At 44.4% G+C, this 13,256-nt stretch overlaps 1 protein-coding gene across 1 annotated transcript in view; it reads left to right on the forward strand.

Moving 5' to 3' along the window:
* Nucleotides 1-820: 820 nt before the first annotated feature.
* LOC124015626 (gamma-adducin-like) overlaps nt 821-13,256 on the forward strand; it is a 167,352-nt gene continuing 154,916 nt past the window's right edge. The window contains exon 1 of the mRNA XM_046330987.1: nt 821-946. The gene's annotated coding sequence lies outside the window, so the exon portion shown is untranslated. The remainder of the gene's footprint in view (nt 947-13,256) is intronic.

Genomic DNA, 13,256 nt, shown 5'->3' on the forward strand with positions numbered 1-13,256 from the left:
TAGGATGCAAGCTTTGACGTCTATAATGATACATTTTCGGAATGGTCTCGTTTGCAGGAATGCGCTACAGTGTAGCAGACAGAGGAGGTTAAATGCCATGCAGGTTGCACGGAGCCGGTAGAGCACAATAGGTAGTAGGGAATTCTGCTGCAGGATCATTCAAATTGCGACTGTGGTGAGTAGCCTACATATATCTATGGTATGCATGTCTATTCGTACGTATAGGACATAGAGTTGAGTTTTGCATGGGATAAACTAGTGAAATGATATAGGCCTATGCAGAACGCATGTGGGCGTTGTTTCTTCGTGTCCACTTGACTAGACTACTTACTGAACGCCATAGCAGGCTCCGATTACAGTCAGGTCAATGGGAAGCACAGTCCTAATCCCCTAGTCAGAACAACTGACCTATGTCATAATACTCTGCCATGGTCATTTTAATACATGTTTTATTCACGTTTTTGTGAATTAGATATAGGCCTAGTCGTATGATTCATGGTCCATCTATTCAGATTGTGATAAAGACTGGACCGTTTGCCATTTTGTTTTGCCGTGAGTAAATGTATAGCGTAACTATTTACAGTAGGTCTATAACTTATAATGACACAAGTTATTGGTTTGCTGGATGAGGTTTGCCAAATTTATGCACATTCACGTAAAGCAGAGGAAAGTCAGAACCGACTTCCTGCCAAATTGTGACTCTGTGGTTCCGCATTGATATATTTTAAATCTCTACACCATCTGGCTTGGTTTAGAATAAGTGTTAGGATCAGTTTAGGCATATCACTTTAGTTTGTCGTCAGTGAAGGAGGCGTTCTCTTCGTGTGGTCAATTGCTTTAATTCAAAACGCTTGAATCAAAGATCAGAGCACTTTGAGGAGTGGCGTGCTGTGGTCCTGAATGAAATTAATTTATTCTCAATTTATCCAGCTTCCACGAGTTTCAGGTAAATGCACTTTAAAATGTTAACTCGGTTATGTAATTTAATAGTCGTAGCATATTCGTTTACATCTAGTAAGAATGTTAACCTGTGTGTGTGATTTTGATGAACGTTCACCGCGCGTCAGACAGTAACAGCCTATTATCTGGCAAACCGTGGTGGCAGGCGGTGGCACGCATTTGAAGTTGCCTCTGCAACGTGGTGCAGCAATGTAAATTGTATCCTCCGTCAATGAGTGTGTATGATACTGTAATGTGTTTTTAAACGTCTTCACGTGGTGGTGGGTACAATATGTAATCATGGCAACCAGACAATCAATGTAGGTTTGCCTACTGTAGTTCGACTAGGGAAAGTAAAATAAGTGCTACTCTTTTCAAAAATGCTAAATATGTTGACGTGTTATTGCATTAAACTACCCTTTGTTTGCGGAAAGCGTGAAAGTTGTATGGTATGCATGCAAAAACTCTCGTGGTGAAGAGGAGAATATTGGTGATTTCAAGACAACTGGGAACTAGCAAAAGAACCAGGTCAGATCATGACGTCAGTGATCTTCGGGTCGGAAAGGCTCTAGAAACATGCCCGAGTTTCCGACTTGGAATTCTGAGTTGGGCGACTGTTAAATGTTTTTTTTGAGCTCGTTTGTTTTCCGAGTTCCCAGTTGTCTTGAACGCACTGAAGTCGGAAGTCCAGAATTTCCAAGTTCCCAGTTTTCAACGCGGCATGTGGTGCGAGACAGTGTGATGATCAGGGCTTTGCCCCTACATTGATTTTGTAGTATTGAAAAGGCTCAATTTAATTATATCATATAGCATTCATTCTTCCATGTCACAGTTGTCTGAGTTCCCTTGATTATCTTCCAGACAGAAAATAATGGTCTGCAGTTTCCCCTCTGTCTTCATATCTCTCTGTATCTCCAACTAAGAGTCTGGCTGGGAGATAAAACCCTTTGATATCCGCTGACACTATACAGTCCCAGTACTTTATCAAAGTGGTGCAAATCACTGTCACTCTCTACGTGGAATGTAAATGTCTTGGTGTAATGGTATGTAATTACACTCTAACTACACTGGTAACTAATTTGAAACACAATCCAGACAGTGAGCTACTACAGTATCAAAAAGGAACCCATATGCAGACCACACACACACCCCAGTAGTATGACTAGACAAGATAAATATGTGTTTAATCATAGATTGTTGCAGAGTTGGTTTTAACCTATAGTATGGTGTTCAGTGCTGAATCACTCATATCTTCCAGACCCCTTGAAGGCCTTGTGGTTTCACACCTCTCCCCCATGTAGTCTACTATGTCTGGATAGATCAAAGACACAAGGGATACAGGTACACACACACACACACCTCCCTGACTATCCAGATCACCTCAGCACTCATATTTCTCAACTTATAATCACCCTCTAAGGATCTCCATTTCAACACCAGGACCAGAGAGCAGACTCCCCGGAGTTAAAAGGTCCAGCCAAGATAAATATGATAATCGGTTCTGAAAAGGGTGTAACTCTGAATCTGAGATGCTTGATTTTTCACCACAGTCGTTTTGGTGTGTTCTGTTCAGTAGATGGACCTGAAATCCAAATCCAGACTAGGCCTTCACCCTGTCCAAAGGAACAGTATACTGCTAGTGCGTTCTTGCTTTTGGCACGGTAGTGTCACTTCCTCTATCACTCCAACCTGATGATCTCTCTGCTCTCTCACTCTTTCTCTCGCTCTTTCTCTCCCACCTCTCTCTCTCCTTGCCTCTGTTTGTTTATTTTCCAAATGAATGGCTTTACAGTCACCCCAAGGCACTAGCTGGCCAGCCAATACTAAGGTCTGAGTAGGCAGGAAGTACAGTGTCCACCATGGTCCATTTGACCTAGTGACGCGTAGAGGAATAAGGCCTATTAACCATTTTGACTTTTGCAGGCGACTCCCAACAACACAACTTCAGTGACGGCTAAGTGGCTACAATCAGTGCAGGACACTGTATTTGTAGTGCCAGATGTCGGTCCCACTAGTACACTAAGCCTTGTTCAACTGTTAGCAGCGTTGTGTTGTATGACGTCACACCTGAAATACGTCTGTGTACTGAGGAAGGCTTGAAGGAGTTAGTGTTTGTTTTGGTGAATACGTAGCTTCTCGATAGGCTCAACTCTATATAAAAGAGCAGCTAGGGCTTGTTGTAACATGCACAATCAACGTGGTGTGTGTGTTCCAGCCCGTGAGTGAGTGCATGTGTGTGGAACTATGCCTGTAAATGTGTGTTTGGTGGTGGATGGGTGTGTGTGTGTGGAACTATGCCTGTAAATGTGTGTTTGGTGGATGGGTGTGTGTGTGTGGAACTATGCCTGTAAATGTGTGTTTGGTGGTGGATGGGTGTGTGTGTGTGGAACTATGCCTGTAAATGTGTGTTTGGTGGTGGATGGGTGTGTGTGTGTGGAACTATGCCTGTAAATGTGTGTTTGGTGGTGGATGGGTGTGTGTGTGTGGAACTATGCCTGTAAATGTGTGTTTGGTGGTGGATGGGTGTGTGTGTGTGTGTGTGTGTGTGGGCATGTGACTTTTACTTGTTTTTGGTGTGTTCGTTCAGGCTTGCCTCTGTATGTGTGTGTATCTGGTTTGGGAGAGCGAGCGGGAGCATTAAACCATTTAGAAGCATCAACTCCTTTTATTTGAACCCGACCAAAAGACAAACATGACATCACCGTTACATCACTTCTTCTCTCAGAGGCTGATCAAAAACATGTGGCTTTCTCTCTCTCTATATATCCTATCTCTCTATATCTCTTTCTCTATATATATATCTTTTTCTCTCTCTAATATATCTTATCTCTCTATATATCTCGTTCTCTCTATATATCTTTTCCCCTCTCTAATATATATATATATATATCTTTCTCTCTCTTCATCTGTAATACATTTGACTGTTTTCTATATATCCGTGTAGTAGTTGGTTCTGGGTCGGGTCTGAATGAAGATGCTCCTATGGACGTGTTCAGAACCCCGTCTCAGTGTCTCTAAGCTTGTTTGTAATGCCCAGGGAAACCAGATGAACGCCATTTAGAAATGACTTATGTCAAAGTAATGTGAGAACAATTACACATTGTTTACATTTTAAAATCTCTGTATACGATATTCTCAGCATAGATAAATGGATCTTACTGTCTGGCTGTGTGGGATGAATGTTTGTAGCTTTGTTGGGTAACCAAACTCAGTGTTCCCAGTTGTCCTGGTGGGCTGGGTTATAATAACCTCATTATACATATGTGGGTGATGTGATGTGCTGAATGGAGTCGTGGTTCCGGCTCTTGGACTTCAGCTGAGTTTTGTTCTGCCAGGGGAAGTGTGTGTGTGTGTGTGTGTGTGTGTGCGTCTGCGTTCCAGACTAGAGTTGAGATTCCTGAGCGGTGAAAAGGCGTTTGCATAGATATTGGAGTTCCTTCGCCATAGTTACGGGGTCAAGCAAGCCACGACCATGGGAAGAGAGGAGTGCCAAGTTTGGGCAAAATGAACGGGCTGTGATCTCCATGCCAGACTTCTCTCATTAAAATGATTCAAGATCTGGTCTTTGAGCTTCACAAATCCTTAGTTGCTTCCCAAATGGCACCCAATTCCCTATTGGCCCTGGTCAAAAGTAGTGCACTAGTATCTACCCCCTACACTGTCTGTACCCTCGTGCATCTACCCCCTATGCTGTCTGTACTAGAGGTCGACCGAACAATCGTAGTGACCGATTTAATTAGGGCCGATTTCAAGTTTTCATAACAACCGGTAATCGTTTTTTATATTTTACACCTGTATTTAACTAGGCAAGGCAGTTAAGAACATATTCTTATTTTCAATGACAACCCACCGTTCCTAGGCTAACTACCTTGTTCAGGGGCAGAACAACAGATTTTTACCTTGTCAGCTCAAGGATTCGTTTTTGCAACCTTCCGATTACTAGTCCAACACTCTAACCACCTGCCTTACATTGCACTCCATGGAGGAGCCTGCATGGCAGGCTGACTACCTGTTACGCGAGGGCAGCAAGAAGCCAAGGTAAGTTGCTAGCTAGCATTAAACATATCTTATAAAAAACAATCAATCTTAACATAATCACTAGTTAACTACACATGGTTGAAAAAATGAAAGTTTGTGGCCTGTGATCATTTTTTGCACAGCCACAATCACACTCCCAAGGTCAGAGCCCCAGCTCTATGGTGCTGCCTACTGAACTCAATGGTATGCGCTCCTTGCTGTCCCATTCCCTTGTATTAAATACACTAGTCCATTCACTAGGCCTACATAGTGCTCTATGGACCCTGGTCCAACGTAGTGCAGTACTGCACTACATGGGGAATAGGGTGCATTAGTGACTCAAGCCCACCCTCCAGCCTGTGGAGTGGTATTCAGATAGGCCCCAGCATCATGGACCCACATCACTCTGACGTGTTCCTGCGAATATCCAGAAACTTCACACAGCCATTGAAGAGGAGTGGGACAACAACCACAGGCCACAATCAGACTGATCGACTCTGTGTGAAGGAGATGTGTTGCGCTGCATGAGGCAAATGGTGGTCACACCAGATACTGACTGGTTTTCTGATCCCACGTCTCTACCATTGTTTTGAAGGTATCTGTGACCAACAAATCCATAGATTATGGGTTAATGAATTCCTCTTAATTGACTGATTTTCTTATATGAACTGTAACTCTGAGAGAATGGCTGTCGTTTTAGTCTCCTAACTAGAGGTCGACCGATTATGATTTTTCAATGCCGATACTGAACGCAAGAAGTGACACAATTTCAGGCACTGCATTGATTATATGCAACGAAGGACAAGCTAGATAAAATAGTAATATCATCAACCATGTGTAGTTTGATTGTTTTTTTGTAAGATAAGTTCAATGCTAGCTAGCTTCTTACCATGGCTCCTTGCTGCTTGCACTCGTGTAACAGGTGGTCAGCCTGCCACGCAGCCTCCTCATGGATTGCAATATAATCGGCGTCCAAAAATTCTGATTACCAATTGTTATGAAAACTTGAAATCGGCCCTCAACCTTAACTCCTAACCAATTGTGCTATTGTGTGTTTTTTTGCGTTATTTGTAACTTATTTTGTAAATAATGTTTCTGCCGCCGTCTCTCATGACCGAAAAGAGATTCTAGAAATCAGGACAGCGATTACTCACCTCCTGTTTTTCTTTAACGAGTCAGAGGAGAAGGATTTACTCCAGACACCCGACAAGGCCCACATCCCCGTCATTCACAGGAGAAAGAGACTGAGATATCGAGGACTAAGGTCGGGGTGCCTCGTAAGGATCCGGCGGCAAGTGGTAATTTGCCTTTACCATCGATCCTATTAGCCAACGTACAATCATTGGATAATAAAATGGACCAACTACAAGCACGTATATCTGTCCAACGGGACATAAAAATAAAAAATAAAAAATCTTATGTTTCACCGAGTTGTGGCTGAACGACGACATGAATAACATACAGCTGGTGGGTTATACACTGTATCAGCAGGATAGAACAGTAGCCTCTGGTAAAACAAGGGGTGGCGGTCTATGTATATTTGTAAACAACAGCTGGTGCACAATATCTAAGGAAGTCTCAAGGTTTTAGTCTACCTCAGCTGAGCATCTCCTAATAAGCTGCAGACCACACTATTTACCAAGAGAGTTTTCATCTATATTCTAATAGCTGTCTATTTACCACCACCAACAGATGCGGCCATAAGCAAAAGGGAAAACGCTCATCCAGAGGCCGCGCTCCTAGTGGCCGGGGACTTTAATACAGGGAAAAATAAATACGTTTTAACTCATTTCTACCAGCATGTTAAATAAACCAGAGGGGAAAAAACTGTAGACCACCTTTACTTCACACAAAGAGACCCATACAAAGCTCTCCCTCGCCCTCCATTTGGCAAATCTGACAATAATTCTATCCTGATTCCCGCTTACAAGCAAAAACTAAAGCATCCTGACTCGTTGCATCACTGCCTGGTGTGGCAACTGTTTGGCCTCCAACTGCAAGGCACTACAGAGGGTAGTGCGTACAGCCCAGTACATCGCCGGGGCCAAGCTTCCTGCCATCCAGGACGGTGTCAGAGGAAGGCCTTAAAATTGTCAAAAGACCCCAGCCACCCTAGTCATAGACTGTTCACTCTGCTACCGCATGGCAAGCCATACCTGAGCACCAAGTCTAGGTCCAAAAGGCACCTCAACAGCTTCTACCCCCAATCCATATGACTCCTGAACAGCTAATCAAATGGTTACCTGGACTATTTGTATTGCCCCCCCCCTCCTTTACGCTGCTGCTATTCTCTGTTTATAATCTATGCATAGTCACTTTAACTCTACCTACATGTACATATTACCTCGACTAACCGGTGCCCCCCCCCCGCACATTGACTCTGTACCGGTACCCCCCCTGTATATAGCCTCGCTAAAATTATTTTCTGCTGCTCTTTAAATATTTGTTACTTTTATTTCTTATTTTTTTACTTAACCAACAATGCAGTTAAGAAAAATATGTGTTAAGGACTTATAAGTAAGCATTTTACATGTTGTATTCGGTGCATGTGACAAATATAATTAGATTTAATTTGAAATTGTTACATGTTGTGTTTTATATTGTTGTTCAGTATTAGATGACTGGAAAGTCAGAACATGTAGTAGTAGGTATGTAAATCAGTGGGATTTGTGGAAGTTTTCTTTGTGGTAGGGGTTTGGTTAGGTTGTCTTGGGGTTAGGTAATTGGTATCTGGCTGGCTTTAGGATAGTAGAGAGGGAGTGTGGTTTGGGGTCAGAGCGAGTCGACTTCTTCTGCTGATGGAAAGAGAGTCAGAGATCCACGTTCTATTATCATTAGGCCTTGTTTTCCTTGGCTCGTTGCTGACACATCACATTGTCCAACATAATCTAGTAGCGTATTGCTGTAGCTTCAATCATAGCTGTCCTGTAGAGATTGATGGCTTCCTTCAGGGGGGTGTGTGGGGGGGGGTGTATATTGTGTCGACAAAATCACAATATTATTTTTGCGCTTGTTTTCCTTAATAATAATAATAATAATATATGCCATTTAGCAGACACTTTTATCCAAAGCGACTTACAGTCATGTGTGCATACATTCTACGTATGGGTGGTCCCGGGAATCAAACCCACTACCCTGGCGTTACAAGCGCCATGCTCTACCAACTGAGCTACAGAAGGATTTTTGAATAGTGAGACAGTTTGTTTTCAGCCCTTATATTTCCACGACTGATCAAAACTAGTTTTCTCAAGTTGCAAACATATAGTGAGCATCCCAACGCAATAAAATCACAGTAACGAATCACAATACACAGAATCACAATATATTTCTTTTCGGCACTTAAGTATCGTGACAATATCATATCGTGAGGTCCCTGGCAAACCCCAGCCCTAGTGTACATATGTACGTGCAATCGGTGGTGTGTGTGTTCGTACGTGAGTTTGTGTTCATATGTGAGTTTGTGTGTGTGTGTGTGTGTGTGTCCCTCCACAGGCACAGGAAACATGCATTATCATCTCTGTTACCAAACGTTTATATTTACCACATCAGCTGCTGTTCTACCAGACACACCCAGACTATAGTTCCTGTTTGTGGGGTAAACCATCAGCAACATCCTCTGGTCACATCACACACCCAGTGACAAATCACTACTGGCAGGATTCACCACAAAATATTGCATTGTGTGTGTGTGTGTGTGTTCTGCTGTCACTTTTCTTCTAGTGTCCAAATTATGCCCGAGACAATTTATTCCATGGAGAAAAGGAAAACACGAAGCAGACGAAACACTTTGTTCCTTCAAAAGTAAATACATGTGACTCTGGATGACAACATGGCGATGTTTGTTTTCAACAGTAGGACTGTTTTTATCCTAAAGTAGTTCAATCTGTTTCCTTGCTACGATACTAACGAGTATCGCGATACCGGTATCGTCCCGGCCCTAATACGAATGGATGATACGCTTACCAACTGTACTGTTGTTATAGCTAGACATCATGTCATGATTTAGTAAGTCAGGCTCTGTTCTGGTCAGGTCCATTGTGTGGGTTGAGGGTTCAGAAGGAAGAAGACTGTCGGCCCTCGTGATAGGTCATATTTAAAGCAACGTGATCATAGGTCAGATGGCTGTATAGAGGGGAGGGTGACAGTGTGGCGTTGACTACGTAAGTACCGTACTGTACTCACTGTTCTGTATGGCGACATGAGATCCCTGAACAACATGGGCCCATCAGTGTTAATCCAAGGATCGTCTATTGCTTCCACAGCCTGAATTCTAATAGAATGTGTCTGTGTGTGCGTGTGTCTATGACGTGTGTGTGTGTGTGTGTTTTCACCTCATTGTGTTGTAATAGTAGACCCAGACCCCCACTGTTCAGGTTCTCTCTCTTTCCTGCTAACATGAGGCAGCCTAACTGTTCACTGCTATATTCTAAACACACCTAGACTCACTTCCATTGTCCTTACACTGTTTATATACATCACCATTGTGTTCTATGGCAGTTTAATGCATGTAGGTCAGTGTTACTGTATTTAAAGCGAGGCTATATTTGGCCTAATATGGAGTCTGCAGGCCCCTATTTGGCCTAATATGGAGTCTGCAGGCCCCTAGGGCCTATATCCAGGGCAGATTAGTGAACCCACTAAGTACTGTAGAATCTCCATTGAAGTTCCTAGAGGTCTAGGTGTAGAGGTATCTGGTACTGTAGTTCTAGATGGATATCTTTGGACTTTGTTGTTGTTTTGTGGTGTGCTTGTTTTGAACCAAGCCAATGATGCGTTTCATTGGTGACACATCTTGCATTCTGCTCTGTTCCCCCGAGGGCATGGCAGCCCTTTGTGTGTCACTGAGTCGTCTCTGTGTGTGTCGGCGCAGATGAGTGCATGTCATCTCTTCTGATGTAAAATGGGGACACCGATTGTGACAATCCATCTGTCTCTATCCCTCCATGTCCTGTTCAGTGTCCATGTCCAATCACTGTAATCGCCCCTGAACCCTGCCGAGACAACATGGGACAGGCCGTTCGAATTAGATAGCAGGAGCACCCTGAGTTGTGTGTTTGTGTCAGTTGATGGTTGCTATGGAGGGTTCTTGCGTAATATCCTGTTGGTAACACGTTTGCTGTGTTCCTTTCTTTCCTGTTGGTGATGGACTGATGGGGACACTCCTACTTTTAACTTTATTTAGTGGTTTGTTTGTCGTCGTGACGGAGCAGCAAACAGGCTTCTGTCTAACAGAAAGTCGGGTGCCAACTTGTCTCCTTTATCTTATCACCACGTGTCTGGATTGTAATGGACGACCTTTCTCTTTCTCACAGAGAAACAGAGCTTTGACGTGTTCGTTCCTAGTGGGATTGTAACAACACTGGTGGAAGAGGATAGTTCAATCAATGGTGTGTTTGCACAGCATCTCGTCCAGTAGGACCAGGGTATTCACATCTTACCACAGGAGGTTGGTGGCATCTTAACTGGGGAGGACGGGCTCATGGTAACGACTGGAGAGCAATAGGTGGAATGGCATCACACACTTTTTCCTTGTGTTTGATGTCATTCGCTCCATTCCAGCCATTATTATGAGCCGTCCTCCCCTCAGCAGCCTCCACTGGATCTGACCCTACGAGGTGCGGAGCCTGCCGGGTTTCTGTTCTACCTGATCATTCATTGACCCACCTGGTGTCCCATGTCTAAATCAGTCCCTGATCAGAGGGGAATCACCCGCCTGGTGTCCCAGGTCTAAATCAGTCCCTGATCAGAGGGGAATCACCCGCCTGGTGTCCCAGGTCTAAATCAGTCCCTGACCAGAGGGGAATCACCCGCCTGGTGTCCCATGTCTAAATCAGTCCCTGATCAGTCCCTGGGGGGAATCACCCGCCTGGTGTCCCAGGTCTAAATCAGTCCCTGACCAGAGGGGAATCACCCGCCTGGTGTCCCAGGTCTAAATCAGTCCCTGACCAGAGGGGAATCAGCCTGGTGTCCCAGGTCTAAATCAGTCCCTGACCAGAGGGGAATCACCCGCCTGGTGTCCCAGGTCTAAATCAGTCCCTGACCAGAGGGGAATCACCCGCCTGGTGTCCCAGGTCTAAATCAGTCCCTGATCAGAGGGGAATCACCCGCCTGGTGTCCCAGGTCTAAATCAGTCCCTGACCAGAGGGGAATCACCCGCCTGGTGTCCCAGGTCTAAATCAGTCCCTGACCAGAGGGGAATCACCCGCCTGGTGTCCCAGGTCTAAATCAGTCCCTGACCAGAGGGGAATCACCCGCCTGGTGTCCCAGGTCTAAATCAGTCCCTGACCAGAGGGGAATCACCCGCCTGGTGTCCCAGGTCTAAATCAGTCCCTGACCAGAGGGGAATCACCCGCCTGGTGTCCCAGGTCTAAATCAGTCCCTGACCAGAGGGGAATCACCCGCCTGGTGTCCCAGGTCTAAATCAGTCCCTGACCAGAGGGGAATCACCCGCCTGGTGTCCCAGGTCTAAATCAGTCCCTGATCAGAGGGGAATCACCAGAGGGGAATCACCTGGTGTCCCAGGTCTAAATCAGTCCCTGACCAGAGGGGAATCACCCGATCAAATCAGTCCCTGGAGGGGAATCACCCGCCTGGTGTCCCAGGTCTAAATCAGTCCCTGATCAGAGGGGAATCACCCGCCTGGTGTCCCAGGTCTAAATCAGTCCCTGATCAAATCAGTCCCTGAGGGGAATCACCCGCCTGGTGTCCCAGGTCTAAATCAGTCCCTGATCAGAGGGGAATCACCCGCCTGGTGTCCCAGGTCTAAATCAGTCCCTGATCAGAGGGGAATCACCCGCCTGGTGTCCCAGGTCTAAATCAGTCCCTGATCAGAGGGGAATCACCCACCTGGTGTCCCAGGTCTAAATCAGTCCCTGATCAGAGCGGAAGAAATAATACAAGTAGTGGAACTGGCTTTGAGGTCCAGATTTAAATTTGAGGGCTGTAGTGCAGGAGGACATTATGGTGTTGGCCCAAGAGTAGTGTTGTGGTTTGTACATCAACTGTTGTTTTAATCTTCCATATTAACAATGTCTCAGAAGACTGCAAGGTTATTGACCATCTATTGTTAGTTCCATGGAGCAGATTTTTCTGGAACAAAAACCAACCAATCACAGAAAGCATAATTGATACCATCATAGGGTAGGCATGGAGTTCAGAATACAAACCAAACTTTACCCACAACAGGATGTATTTAAGGATCACATCAAAGGACATGACATCATTTCACCACTCAAAAGTATGGCCAAAGGGAAAATGGAATGGGTCCATTTTGTGAACCTCAGCATGTTGATCCAACCTGATATCACTGTCCATCCTGAATAAAAAGAACAGAACAAAGAAAGATGAGGGTCCTTATTGTGTTATTTCCTTCAGACACGTCCTCAGTAGAGAGAGAGAGAGAGAGAGAGAGAGAGTGACTGACTGACTGACTGACTGACTGACTGAGATGTTTTTTTTTTTTTACAGAATCTTCATTACCCAGCATCCTTACACACCCCAGTGGTATGACTAGACAGACTAAATACACACACCTGTGCCAACTGTTGATTCACAGCCAGAGTTAAATCTCATGGATCCAGAAACCAGACACCCTGAAGTCATATTGTGCAATAATGCCAATAGGATGGGTTGAGGGGTTTGAGCTTCTTCACCTTTATCTCTAGATGAACCCATTCTCATAACACATGATTTTTGCTGCTTCCAAAGCTGCAGAGATCCACTGTCTCCTCCTCCAGTATACAGCTAAATATATATACTGTCTCCTCCTCCAGTATACAACTAAATATATCTACTGTCTCCTCCTCCAGTATACAGCTAAATATATATACTGTCTCCTCCTCCAGTATACAGCTAAATATATCTACTGTCTCCTCCTCCAGTATACAGCTAAATATATCTACTGTCTCCTCCTCCAGTATACAGCTAAATATATATACTGTCTCCTCCTCCAGTATACAGCTAAATATACAGCAGCTAAATATATATACTGTCTCCTCCTCAGTATACAGCTAAATATATATACTGTCTCCTCCTCCAGTATACAGCTAAATATATCTACTGTCTCCTCCTCCAGTATACAGCTAAATATATCTACTGTCTCCTCCTCCAGTATACAGCTACATATATCTACTGTCTCCTCCTCCAGTATACAGCTAAATATATATACTGTCTCCTCCTCAGTATACAGCTAAATATATATACTGTCTCCTCCTCCAGTATACAGCTAAACATATCTACTGTCTCCTCCTCCTCCTCAGTATACAGCTAAACATATCTACTGTCTCCCCCTCCTCAGTATA

This window comes from Oncorhynchus gorbuscha, linkage group LG26 (genome assembly GCF_021184085.1).
Source record: "Oncorhynchus gorbuscha isolate QuinsamMale2020 ecotype Even-year linkage group LG26, OgorEven_v1.0, whole genome shotgun sequence".
Lineage (NCBI taxonomy): Eukaryota > Metazoa > Chordata > Actinopteri > Salmoniformes > Salmonidae > Oncorhynchus > Oncorhynchus gorbuscha.